The 12,591-nt window shown below is 47.4% G+C and overlaps 1 protein-coding gene and 1 non-coding gene across 2 annotated transcripts in view; both read right to left on the bottom strand.

The window, feature by feature from the left end:
• The window catches only part of LOC102376036 (fibrocystin-like), a gene marked incomplete at its 5' end in the record, with an annotated part of 317,838 nt that overhangs the window by 287,131 nt on the left and 18,116 nt on the right, over positions 1-12,591 (bottom strand). The gene's annotated exons all lie outside the window — the stretch shown is intronic.
• On the bottom strand, positions 8,448-8,520 carry TRNAR-CCU. Its single transcript has one exon. It is a non-coding gene; the product is annotated as a tRNA-Arg (tRNA).

Here is a 12,591-nt window from a genome sequence, read left to right as displayed (position 1 = left end):
AAAGAGAAACACTCACAAGCCTGAAAACTTCAGATACAAGTTTGGCAAACCAGAGACTGTACAGCCCATGGGGATGGGGCTGAGGGAAGATCTGGACTGTCAGAGTTAACGTTTCTTGTCTAAACTCCAAGAGACAGAAGAGGGACAGTTGGGGTAGAAGGGATTTAGAAAGACTGGGTTTGATTCCCAGCTCAGCCGCAAACACTCAGGAAGTGCATAGATGAGGCAAGAGTGGCCAAAAGTCATGCTGAGTTAGACCCTGAAAAGGAAATCCAAACAAACAATACAGGTTCCCCAGCTACATAAATAAAACCGAGAGGAAGTGGGGCCACCGTGTACTAAGCATGGACTAGAGATTAAGATAAGGTAAGTAATCGTCTACTAAGAGTAGATAGATGTAACAATTATATCAGTATCATATAATACCCATAAAGCTACAATGCAACTGTTGCATCTGCATCCTATACCAGTATCGATGTAGCAAAATCACTGCAACTTTAATCGATTCATTCGGGATTAAAATGACACTGATTTAACTCGCTCGTTTGGCTACAAGAGCATACAGCTGTAATAGTTGCATCATAACGGCTGAGGCCTGCTCCCCAGAGGCATCCTTTTACCTCTCTTAAACATTATGTCTTTTTCTGGCTTGAAAGGAAATGCTCAGGTTAGAGGAAGATTCTGGGAAGAGTTTCTCAAGGCTGGCCCTTGTCTTGGTCTTATTTCATCATTTTATTCATGATCTTCATAGGTGTAACTGGCCAAGCTGTGCCTTCGGCAGTACTATGTTCCCCCACTGCACCTTCCATGCAGAAGCTCCATGTCACCTCCTGCTTTGCCCCCAACATGCATGTTGAGTAGCCAAAATACACCTGTTTTTACCAGCAAAAAAAGGAGGTGATATGTCCCCCAGCAGCAGCAAACCACCCACCACTCCTGTCCACGCCATCCTTCTTCCCCTTCTCCTTTATGCTTCTGATGCTTTTAGCATTAAAAAATAAGACTGAGTTTATGTAATCTGGTGAAGTTGAAGGAATCATCCAATCAGAGGAAGAACGTTATGCAGGAAGCACAGAATGACCTTGAGAAATGAGATGAGATGTAATAATACAATGTGCAAGATCATGCACTTAGGGACTGATAACAAGCATTGCTGTTATCAGCTGAGGCTTCCTTGGGTACAAGCTAAAGAGGAGGACAAAGATTGGGGTGTATAAGTAATGTTGTAGGAGGATTAAGGGGCCATGAGTGTGATGAAACCATGGAAAACATAAATACAGTCTTTGCCTAGCAGGGAAGACATTTTTCAACAGAGGAAGGGAAGTACTATTGCCATTGTACAAGGCACTGGGGAGATCCCATCTTGAACATTGTGGCCCATTCTGGGCCCCTACAAGGAACTGGAACATGTACAAAGAAAGGCTACTAGGGCTGTGGACAGTTTAAGAAGAGAGACAAGAGCTGCTGAGATGTAACTGTTATGTCTATATGCTGCTGTATGGATACAAGTGTTCAAGATGAGGCTGGACAAGCATTGGTCTGGGGTGATCTGGGAGCAGCTATGCCTATGCTCTCCTAGGGGTATTTCCCAGGTTTCTGAGCTTTGCTGACTGCCACGTGGGGCCAGGAATGAATCTTTTTTCCCCTCCTGATGCCCCATGCTCTTGCTTCTCCTGGGACTTAAACTCAAATCCAGAGGTTCCTGGCTTGATGGTCTTGCCCCTCCGCTCCGAGGCAGACCAATCACCATATCTGGAGGAAGGAAAGATTTCTTACTGCATGTCCGGATTAGTAGAGACTGGTAATTTTTGCCTTCTTCTGTAGTGGGAGAGTGCGGCCGTCTTCCATGGATCTCTCAAGCATATTTTAACAATCTTTGCGGCAGTGTGACATTAGCCAACATTGTCCCCTGCTTTACCGGTGGCAGGTTTGGGTGGTAACCTGAACGAAACACAATTTCCTGCACTTGAATCACAGAATCATTGAGAAGCAGGGCTGGAAGGGACCTCCATACATCAGCATCGTCCCTATCCAAGCCATCCTATGCAAATCCATAACCTAATCTCATAGTAAAACTACAACCAACCCTGACACAACACAAGACGTACCACCCTAACTTGCCACAGGTGAAGCAGGGGGACTATGGCAGCCGACATCCTGCCTCTGTAAAAGGTTAATATATACTCAAGTGATGAAACCCCATGTCACCTCCTTACTTTACCACCAACATGCCCTCCCACTACATGCTCTCCCAGTCATGCCTTCCCACTTCAAAGGAAACCAAGCCAAAAAAACCCCACAGTTCATACCAATCTGACCATAGGGTAAAATTCCTTCCCGACCCCAAATGCAGTCTGACCCTGAGTGCAGGGGCAAGTACCTCTAGCCAGGAACATCCAGATTTAAGTCCCAGCAGGAGCACTGGCAAAACCCAGTCAAAATCCTCTTCCAGGCCTGTATTCCTATGATTTCACGTGCTACCTGCTGAGAACTGTGCCTCGGTTTTCCATATGCCGTATAGGGATCATGCTCTCCTGCCTAGCTGGGGCACTGGGGGAATAAATCAATTCATGACCACATAGACGGCAGATAGCAAAGTGACTAGGGCTGTGTGGGTACTTACACAGACAGACGGAGGGTCCGGTCCTGGGAGATCTTCAGTGCTTTCCATTTTACAATGGGAGTGCTTATTAGCACTGCCAGCATTAAACGAGGAAAAATTCTCTTTCGAGCTCCCCTGCTGCAATGTCACAGACTTGCACCGCTTTTACACCAGCACAATAGAGGAAGAAGGTGGCCCAGCACATTCACTTTGGGACTGATGAATGGCCCAGTCTCCAGCCAACTATTACAGGATAAATCTGTTTACACACAAAAAATTGACCTAGGCCAGTGAGGTGGGACTAGAACCAGGAAGCTGGCAGGTCCCAAAGGTAAAAATGCATTTCCAGCCAACAGCATTAGTAACTCAAGACCATAAACAAACAGGGCTATCATTAATTACTCAGACAGGGGCAGCCGCAAGAGCAGTGAGAAGACCCAAAAGCCAACTGTAAATAGTTCGTCTAGCTGATTAGTTTGGGGAAAAATGAGTGGGCAGTTTGGGAGGTCAGAGCCCATGGCACAAGCCAGACTCCAGGCCAATTTGCAACCGGACAATGGCATGGGAGAGAACTTGACTCCTGTAAAAAAAGCCTTTTCCAGCAGGGGAGTAATCACTGCAATTTCCGTGCACAGAAGGTAAGGCTCTTTGCACCAGAGGTGATTAATTAAGGACACAGAATATTGGTTTTCGCAGGGAGGGCACCAAAAAGATGCTACCGTGTGCGCGTTTGTGCTCACACACGTGTGCATTCAAGCATTCCACATAAGTAGCCAGCTTTAAAAAGCTTCCCTTTTACCTACCAAGACCACAAAACCCTTTTTTGCATATAGAGCCAATAATTAAAGGAGCCACATGAATACAACGAATATCTCAGTAAGAGATATTCAAGCAGGTCTGCATCTATTTGGAAGTGTCTCCTTGAATAATACCAGACCCCAGGATCTGGAATGCAAAGTCTATGAATGGGGAAGGGAAAGAAAAAGAAGGGAAATCCAAAATGTAAATAGAGTCAACTCCAAACACCTAGCTATTCCAACAAACAATGCTCCTTGCTGGGCTGGCTTTTGGGCACTCTGCTCCGCACTCAGGTACCAAGAGGCCTAAAAGTGTTTCCAGTACACAATAAGGAAAGATCTCAATCAAGGCTTCCCCACAGGTTTGAGATTTATATGAGGGGGTCAACTGAGATCCACAGCAAAATTCACTCTGGCTCCAGTGGAGACAGATTTTCACCCCTGGGGCTGCATCCAGATGTGCAGGGACATGGTCTGTAGGGCACGTCCAGACAAGCACGGCTGTGCGGTATGTGGTGCCGCAAATGTGTCTGCAGCGCCACATACCGCACAGCCAGCTGTTCTCCAAGCTGCAAGGGCACACTGCACATGCATGCATTGCTCTGGTTTTTTTTCCATGGGATTTTTGACCCCTAAACCCATGGCGGGGGGGCGGGAACTGGAGCAGCGCACACACGGGCAATTTGTGCTGCTGAAAAGTGGAGCTGGACTGCCCAGAGCCATGCTGCAGATGCCAACTCAGCTCTGCCTGGCACAATTGTGACTGCTGCAGCCCTGGGAGGCCTGCAGGATGCCACGTAGGGATGCTGAAGACAGCACAGTGCTGGCCCCGGTTTCCCCTACCACCGCCGGGGTAACTTGCCGCACACCCAAGCATGTGCAGCTCAGGCTTTCCCCAGGGACAAGTAGCTGCGATGCAAATGTGCTGCTGCTACTTGCCCCTGGGGAACCAAATGTCCTTGCTTGTCTGGACGTGGCCACAGTGGCAAAAATAGCAGTGGCACAAAGTGCCGCTGCTTTTTGCCATGGAGCACACCCCTATATGTGCACTTTGTTAAGGGACAAATTGTCCCACTTCGGGCAAACTGCCCTTGCGCAGGTCCTCCCAGCTCCCAGCGTGCTGGAGGAGCTGGGACACACCTGAAGTGGAGACATTCTGGCCAGCATCCTGGAGGACCAAGCCCCTGTGTCTGCTGGTGCACGCTCCTGTTGTATGTGCCATGCCTCGTCACATTTTTTTCCCGGCCCTTGTTAAATTTTTTTGGTACCAGGATTTCCCGGTAGCAAATTTTGGCCCAGTGCTGAATGTTTTAACGTTCCCCACGTGCAGTTTCTGGTGCCACAAACTGCACAACCCTGCTCATCTGGACACAGGCTGGGAGTTTTTAGTTCAGAAATTTCCAAGGAATTTTTGAAGATATAGATCCAAATTTGCGCTTTGTTAAATGAGTGAAAATTCACTGCGTTTTTCTTTACCCCCATTTTTCTCTGATATTCAGAGATGAATCATTTCAGTGGAAGCTATGAGAAGTAGCTAGCTGTGCTAGTCTGAAGTCCATCGGAAGGCAGGGTAGAGATGCACCTTTACAGACTAACTAAATAAGATATATGTATAGTACACAAGCTCTTGTGAACTCAAGTTCACTTCATCAGAAGCTGTCTGGAAGCTGTGCCATCCCAATGTCTTCATCATAAGACCATCTTGTGTGAAAGGGTGTGTGTGTGTGTGTTTGTGGGTGTGCAAGATTCACTGCTTTCCCACAGTTTTTAGACCCATCTTAGATGAGTTGGGTTTTTTTTTCCTCCTTGAAACCACAGTAAAAAGGCCTTCACAATATACACAGCATTGTAAATCAGATTTTGCAGAGGATAAAGGCACTTAAATGAACAATGTCATCTTAACACTAACGAGCAAATGAGATTAAACTGTTTACACAAGTGAAATCCCAAGTCCAGAGACACTGCTGGACACTGGAGCCCGTGCTATATAAACACTGTCACTCCATTCAATAATCTTTACTAACTGCAACAAAACTGAGAACAAATATTGCAAAAGCAAATATTAACATTGCAGTTCTCCAGCCACCTAAGGAGAGAAAAAGGTCGAAATACAGCAGCAAATAGGATTTCTAGATGGCATAAATAGTAAAAAGGGTATTCCAGCAGGTTCATTCAATCCCAGAGATGACACTGAGGGTCTATTGGCTTCAGTGGGAATCACGCTCCAAAATAACATCTGTTTTTGTATTCTGACAAGCAGGATTTTTTCTCTTCTAAATTTCTGGAGTTCAGACCCCCACCTGCCTTTGCAAGAGAGGTGTAGAGCAGAGGTCTGGGAGCCAGAACTGCAGGCTCCTGGCCTTGATACCAGCTCTGTGGTAACATGGCAAATCTGACGCAACCCAGCTGCATCTCATTTCCCCAAGCCTAATTTGCAAGGGTGCTGCAAAGATTAATTGGCTGAGGATTGGAGAGTGCTCCAAAAATGGGAAGTGCTGCACAATGCTACATCCATCTCCTCACTCTCCAGGTAAGACAGAAGGCAAATAAACAAACTCAGCCAAACCATGTAACCTGGTAAAAACTGGCATGGTGACTCATTCCGCTTAAACACATGCATCCTTATTCTTAGAGCCAGCAATGGAAGGGGCCTTGGTTTTAATTCACAAGTTGAAACCCATCACTCCTGGTTCTTTATCATCTGACCCATCTCCAACATGCCATGTCTCTCTGGAAAGACTCAAACAGCACAATGCACCGTACTGCCTTCCATCCACCCACCTCACCAAACTCTGCTACCAGTGATAAGGGCAGCATTTCCATTATGATATCCAAAAGCTTTTTCCCCAGTTTTAAATAGGGGTCAACAGTGGTTCTTTCCAAGGATGCTCGTAGCCGATGTACAGCTCTTCAAAAGAAATTAAAGGGAGTAGTGTGGGGCATGGGATGGCTCCATCAAGAGATTGTGGATACAGAGAGTTGTTTTGCCTGCTGCTCACTGGCTGGGACCTGGCACAGATCAATAATGACTATATGTTATAACCACCTGGACTAGATACAGATATTACATTTTTACCAACATAAATTATCAGAAACCGGTCTATACCCATAACAGAAGTTCAGTGCACACAGACTGGTTTAAAAATGGCAGAACCTGGCCTAAGATGTAACAGAGTATCCCCTATTTTCTGCCGCCACCCCTTGATGGGTTTGTAGACAGCCACAAGATCACCTCTCAGCCTTCTCTTGCAAAGGCTGAAGAGATTCAGGTCCCTCAGTCTGTCTTCATAGGATCTTACCTGTAGGCCCTCAACCATACGAGTAGCCCTCCTCTGAACCCTTTCCAGGTTATCCACATCCCTCTTGAAGTGCGGCGCCCAAAACTGGATGCAGTACTCCAGCTGCGACCTGACCAACACCACATAGAGGGGATGGATCATCTCCCTGGACCTGCGTGTGATGCATCTGTAGATGCACAACAAGTTGCAGTTAGCCTTACTGACTGCTTCCTCACATTGGCGGCTCATGTTCATCCCAGAGACAACAAAGACCCTGAGATCCCTTTCTGCCACCGTGTTGACAAGAAGGGTGTTCCCCAGCCTATACGTGTGTTGCTGGTTCCTTCTCCCTAGATGCAGTACCTTGCACTTGTCTGCATTGAATCCCATCCTATTCTCATCCGCCCACCTCTGTAACCTGTCTAGATCTAGCTGGATTCTGTCCCTCCCCTCCAGCGTGCCCACCTCACCCCACACCTTGGTGTCGTCAGTGAATGTGGACAATGTACATTCCCCGCCCACATCCAGATCGCTGATAAAGATGTTGAACAGTGCAGGCCCCAGGAACGAGGCCTGGGGGACTCCACTGCCCACATCCCTCCAAGTCGAAAATGACCCATCCACCACCACTCTCTGGGTGTGCCCATCTAGCCAATTTGCCACCCATCTGATTGTGTAGGCATCAATGCTGCAGTCATCAGGTTTCTTTTTTTAAGAGAATGTGGTTGGAAACCATGTCAAAGTCCTTCTTAAAGTCCAGGAAGATGACATACACCCCAACACCCTTGTCCAGGGACTTTGTGACCCGATCATAAAAAGAAACTAGGTTAGTCAAGCAGGACCTGCCCTCAATGAACCCATGTTGGTTGCCCCTGAGCATTATCTCCCCTGCTGGGCCCTTGCAGATGTGCTTCTTGATAATTTCCTCAATGGTCTTCCCAAGGACCAAGGTAAGACTGACAGTCCTATAATTGCTGAGGTCTTCCTCTCTCCCCTTCTTGTAAATAGGGACCACACTGGCCCTTTTCAAATCCTCTGGTACCTGGCCAGTGCCCCACGAGAGCTCATAGGTCTGTGCCAGAGGCCCCACTATGACCCTCACCAATTCCTTCAGCACCGTTGGGTGAAGAGCATCTGGACCTGCTGATTTAAATACGTTTGGTGTCATCTGTGAATTTGGACAGAGTGCTTTCTACACCCTCATCCAGATCGCTGATGAAGATACTGAACAGTACTGGTCCAAGGACAGAGCCTTGCGGGACACCACTGCCCATATCTCTCCAGGTAGAAACCGACCCATCCACCACCACTCTCTGGGTGCGTCCCATGAGCCAGTTTTCCACCCACCTGACTGTGAAAAAATCCACATCACAGCTACTAAGTTTACTCGTAAGAATACAGTGCGGCACCGTGTCAAAAGCCTTTTTAAAATCCAAGTAAATAACGTCTACCTCTACTCCTGCATCTAAACACTTTGTGACCTGGTCATAAAAAGAGACCAGGTTAGTCAGGCAGGATCTGCCTGCTATAAGCCCATGCTGGTTGCCCCTTGGCCCCCTAACAAATGTGATACTTAATGATTTTTTCTAAGGTTTTGCCAAGAATAGAGGTCAGGCTAACCAGCCTATAATTACCCAGGTCCTCCTTCCTCAAGAACAAGGACCACCATGACCCCCTTCTAGTCATCTGGGACCAGACCACAACAGAGCCATGCCAGCTCTCATTTAAAACCCTGCATTATGCAAACCTATCACACATCAATACATATTTTACCCCAGATGGGACTTGAACCCACAATCCCTGGCTTAGGAGGCCAGTGCCTTATCCATTAGGCCACTGAGGCTATATAGTGCTACAATCTACCACCCATCTAATCATTTGAACCCAACTCTGCCAGTCTCTTGCTTTGAGCAGTGCCTTAAATCATGAGTGTTTCCACCAGAATTTGGACCTTTACTTTTAAGCTGCAGTCTTTCCCCCCCAGCCCTTGGTTTGTCTGCTTAGATTGCAAAGAGCAGGAGCTGTCTTTGTCTGTACAGAACCGACCCTAGTAGGGCTCCAACTCTGAGCAAGGCTTTTCATCCTCCTTCAATGCAAAATGACAGCAAGAACCATCGGTCCTACAGGACCTTCTTCAAACTCAAGCTTCGAGACGGTGGGAAACGCGCGCTGGCCTGGAATCTGTTTTATGTGGTCAGTGGTTATTAGCTAGAGGACTCCACTCTGTCATCTCGGTAATGCAGGATTTTTCAGTGTCTGCCCAATCTGCAACCTTTCAGATTGCACTTTCAAACACAATGTCCTGTTTAGTCCTAGCACGTCAACAACATGCTTTCTTAGCCTATCTGTATGCATTATCTACTGCTGTAATGTATCATGTACTAAGCCCCAGCATCATTACAGGTAAATACTCAGGTTTAAATGCAAACATAATTTCATAATGTTGTACAGCCAGGAAGAATAATTCAGGAAATAGAGCCAGCTCCATCTGATAGCAGAATCTGACTGGAACTTGGAGTGTTTGGATCAAACACACGGCCCTGCTGGGTTACAAAGGAAAAAAAAAATGGTATCTTTATTGTCATCACTAAAAACAGTTATCTGCCAAAAAGGTAAAAAGGTGAAGATGGGGCTTGCACACACACACAAACGATAGTACAAAACAATAGGATAAAGCTATAGGTCATCTGACAAAGAGAACTTCAGCCCATGAAAGCTTGTGACACATAGATAGCTAGATAATATCTATATGTTTTATTCTGAATGCTTTTTGTTAAACCAGGCAGATTTTCTCATTCAGACTGAACCACAAGATCTGATCCTGCAAGTATGCATGGGCTTAACTTAAAGCTTCATGAAGACAGTGGGACTACTCATGCAGAAAATTAAGCAAGTACCTGTTTGCAAGCTTAGGGCTTAAAAGAGGACATGTACGCGTGGGAGACGGGTACAGACCACAGCAGAGGAAGGTAGGCAGAAGATGAATCTGATGGCATTGGGAACATATGGTTGCGCGCAACTGCTACGAGAAGTCTGTACAGGTGCTCAAAGTGAGCTTAAAGATCAGTGTGCAAGAGATGCTAATGAGGTGAAAAGATTAAAGACACTAATGTGAGGGCCAATCTACCATTCTTAAATTCTCGCCAAAATACCAAGCACTGAACAGGGGTCACCAAGGGTTAACAGCATGAGCAACCACAGTTAGAGCTCCAGAATCGAACATCTGCAATGAAGGGCTGTGACAAATCACATGCTCTCTGGGTCAAGGGAAGCCTGTAGCATCCCTGCCATGCATTACATGAGCCTACTTTCTCTAATCATCAGGCAAGAGGAAGGAGGGACAATCTAGTCTTTCCTGCCCTCGGGTGCTGCTCAGTGCACTCTGGTCCAAATAGTAAATATTATTTTAAAGAGGCAGAGAGCCATGTACTGACATTTCCAAAATGGGAATCTCATTGCAATAGGTGTTAGCAGCTTTTGACAATGCACTAGGGGCCAGATCCAAAGGTAAAAAGACTTAAGTAGCATTTAGCTGCATAGGGCCAAAATTGCAATCCTGAAAACTCCCCTCTCCTGCTGCCTAATGCCGGCGGTATCTAATCACCATAGAGGCCTCTGTTTTCCTAAGGAACTCAAGTCCTCCTCGGTACCAACCCAGAAGCACTTAGGTTTTTGCTGAGCTGAACAGCCCAGTGCCTAGTTCAGTGGTTTTCAACTTTTTTAGATCCCTCGTTAGACTCAAGGCACCCCTCAGACATTGCTGGCTCTTAGTTTGCCCTACATCTTTGACTACAGAAAAATACCAGAGCAATTCTTTTGCTGCAAAGAAAGTCCACAAGTCAAACTGTTTTTAATACTATGGATTCCTATTGAAAACTCTTTGTTTTTCTTTGTAAATCATGTTTGCACACCTAACAGCACTAACATTGCTTGGCACCTCACTGGACGGTCAAGAATCACAAGATAGCACACCCTGGTTGATAACCACTGGCCTAGCTCATGACAAAGCCAATCTGGGATACAAAAGCTAGGTAGTCCTCTGCCTGTCCCCCTCTTGGCACATCCATACACGCAAGCGCGTGCACTTGCAGGAGCTCAAATAGCAGCGGGACAAATTTGTGCCGGAGATTTGTGCTTCAGCATATGTGCCTGAACATGCACTTTGGTGCAGGACAATTGTACCACTTGGGGCAAACTGACCCTGCCCAGCTCCTCCCAGATCTGCAGCCAAGGGGAGCTGAAGGCTATATAAAAAGGTAGCAGCATAAAAAGCTGCCCTGGTGAGTAGCTCAGGAGCTTCTGAGGCCCGGCCAGGTGACGTATGGGGACACTAGCCCCCTGTGCCACCTGGACTGCTGCAGCATCCCTGACCTAGATTGGCCCTTGCACCCTCTACCCACTGCAGCAGTGTGGCAGTGTGAGCTGATGCCTGGCTGTGACCTGTTGCCATCTACGACAGCATCTGCCCCCTTGGACCTACAGCCCCATGTCTGCATGCCTGCCAGACCTGGACGGGGACTGCTCAGCTGCCTGGGCTGTGGCATGGGCACTGCAGCAGAGTCGTCTGCACCGTTGGGCCACCTGTCAATGTGCTGGGGCTGCACAGTTGGCCTTTGTCCAACACTGCTGCTATGTGTGCCCCCACCCTGCCATCTGGGCAGCTATTGCCTGGAAGACATGCTTATTGTGGGGGCCTGCTCTGAACTGTCAAAGCATGTCATCCTGGCCCCAAATGGCCAGGTCAGCCACCCCATTTGCCCTCCACCTGAGTCCCCGGTGCCAGCCCTGAGCAGGCTTCTCTGCCTGGGTCCTGCCACTTGCCTCACTAGCAGGAATCCTGGTGTTCCCTGTTTAAAATCTGCAAATTCTCTAATGAATTCTCCCTATGAGGAGAGGCTGAGGGTCCTGAACCTGTTCAGCCTCAGCAAATGGAGGCTGAGGGGGGACTTGGTGGCTGCCTACAAATTCGTTAGGGGAGATCAGCAGCAAATAGGAAGGGTCCTATTCCCCCCAGCACCACCTGGGGTGACGAGGAACAATGGCCAGAAGCTGCTAGAGAATAGGTTCAGGTTAGAGATTAGGAGGCACTATTTCGCTGTCAGGGTGGCTAGGATCTGGAACCAACTTCCTAGGGAAGTGGTCCTCGCTCCTACCTTGGGTAAATTCAAAAAGAGGTTGGATGAACACCTGTCTGGGGTCGTGTGATCCCAGCGTGTGCTCCGGCCAGTGGTGGAGGGTTAGACTAGATGATCTATTTAGGTCCCTTCTGACCTCAAACTACTATGAAACTATGAAAAAACCCCAAATTCACTTTTTAAAATACCCCCAAATCCCTGTTTTTTCCATGTTTAAAATTAAACGCCACTCTATATATACATATATATATATATATAGAGAGAGAGAGAGAGAGAGAGAGAGAGAACATGATCCACTGGGCAATGTTTTATTGATATATTTACAATTTAAAAGCAATTTGGAAGCCTACAAGTGCCTCTATCATCATAATAAAATAACTTCTAAATGTGGGGGGGTGGGTGTGGGGTTCTTGAGTGGGTGCCTGTGTGTGTGGGGTGTGGGGTTGTGGGTGGGTGTGTGGGGGCTGTGGGGATAGGGGAAATGTGGGGGGACCCTGGACAGTTGCCCGGTTCACCCATACCTGCTCCTGGCATCAGGAAGACTTTACCTGTGGTGGGCCCAAGTAACACAACTCAGCCCTAAAGCAAGCCACCATTTGTGACCCAACCCTCACTGCTTCCCTTGCCAGTGATTCCCCCTGCCACCAAATGCTACCATGGGCTGAATCAAGCCTTGGTGGGCCAGCTCAAATCTCCCCATGGGTCAGATTAGACCCAGAAGCTGTAGGTTGCCAACCCCTAACTTCTCATCACTTGTCTTGCTCCCTGTCAGAGGATTG

This window comes from Alligator sinensis, unplaced genomic scaffold (assembly GCF_000455745.1).
Source record: "Alligator sinensis unplaced genomic scaffold, ASM45574v1 scaffold293_1, whole genome shotgun sequence".
Taxonomy (NCBI): Eukaryota; Metazoa; Chordata; order Crocodylia; family Alligatoridae; genus Alligator; species Alligator sinensis.
This window is presented reverse-complemented; position numbering and strand designations above follow the sequence as displayed.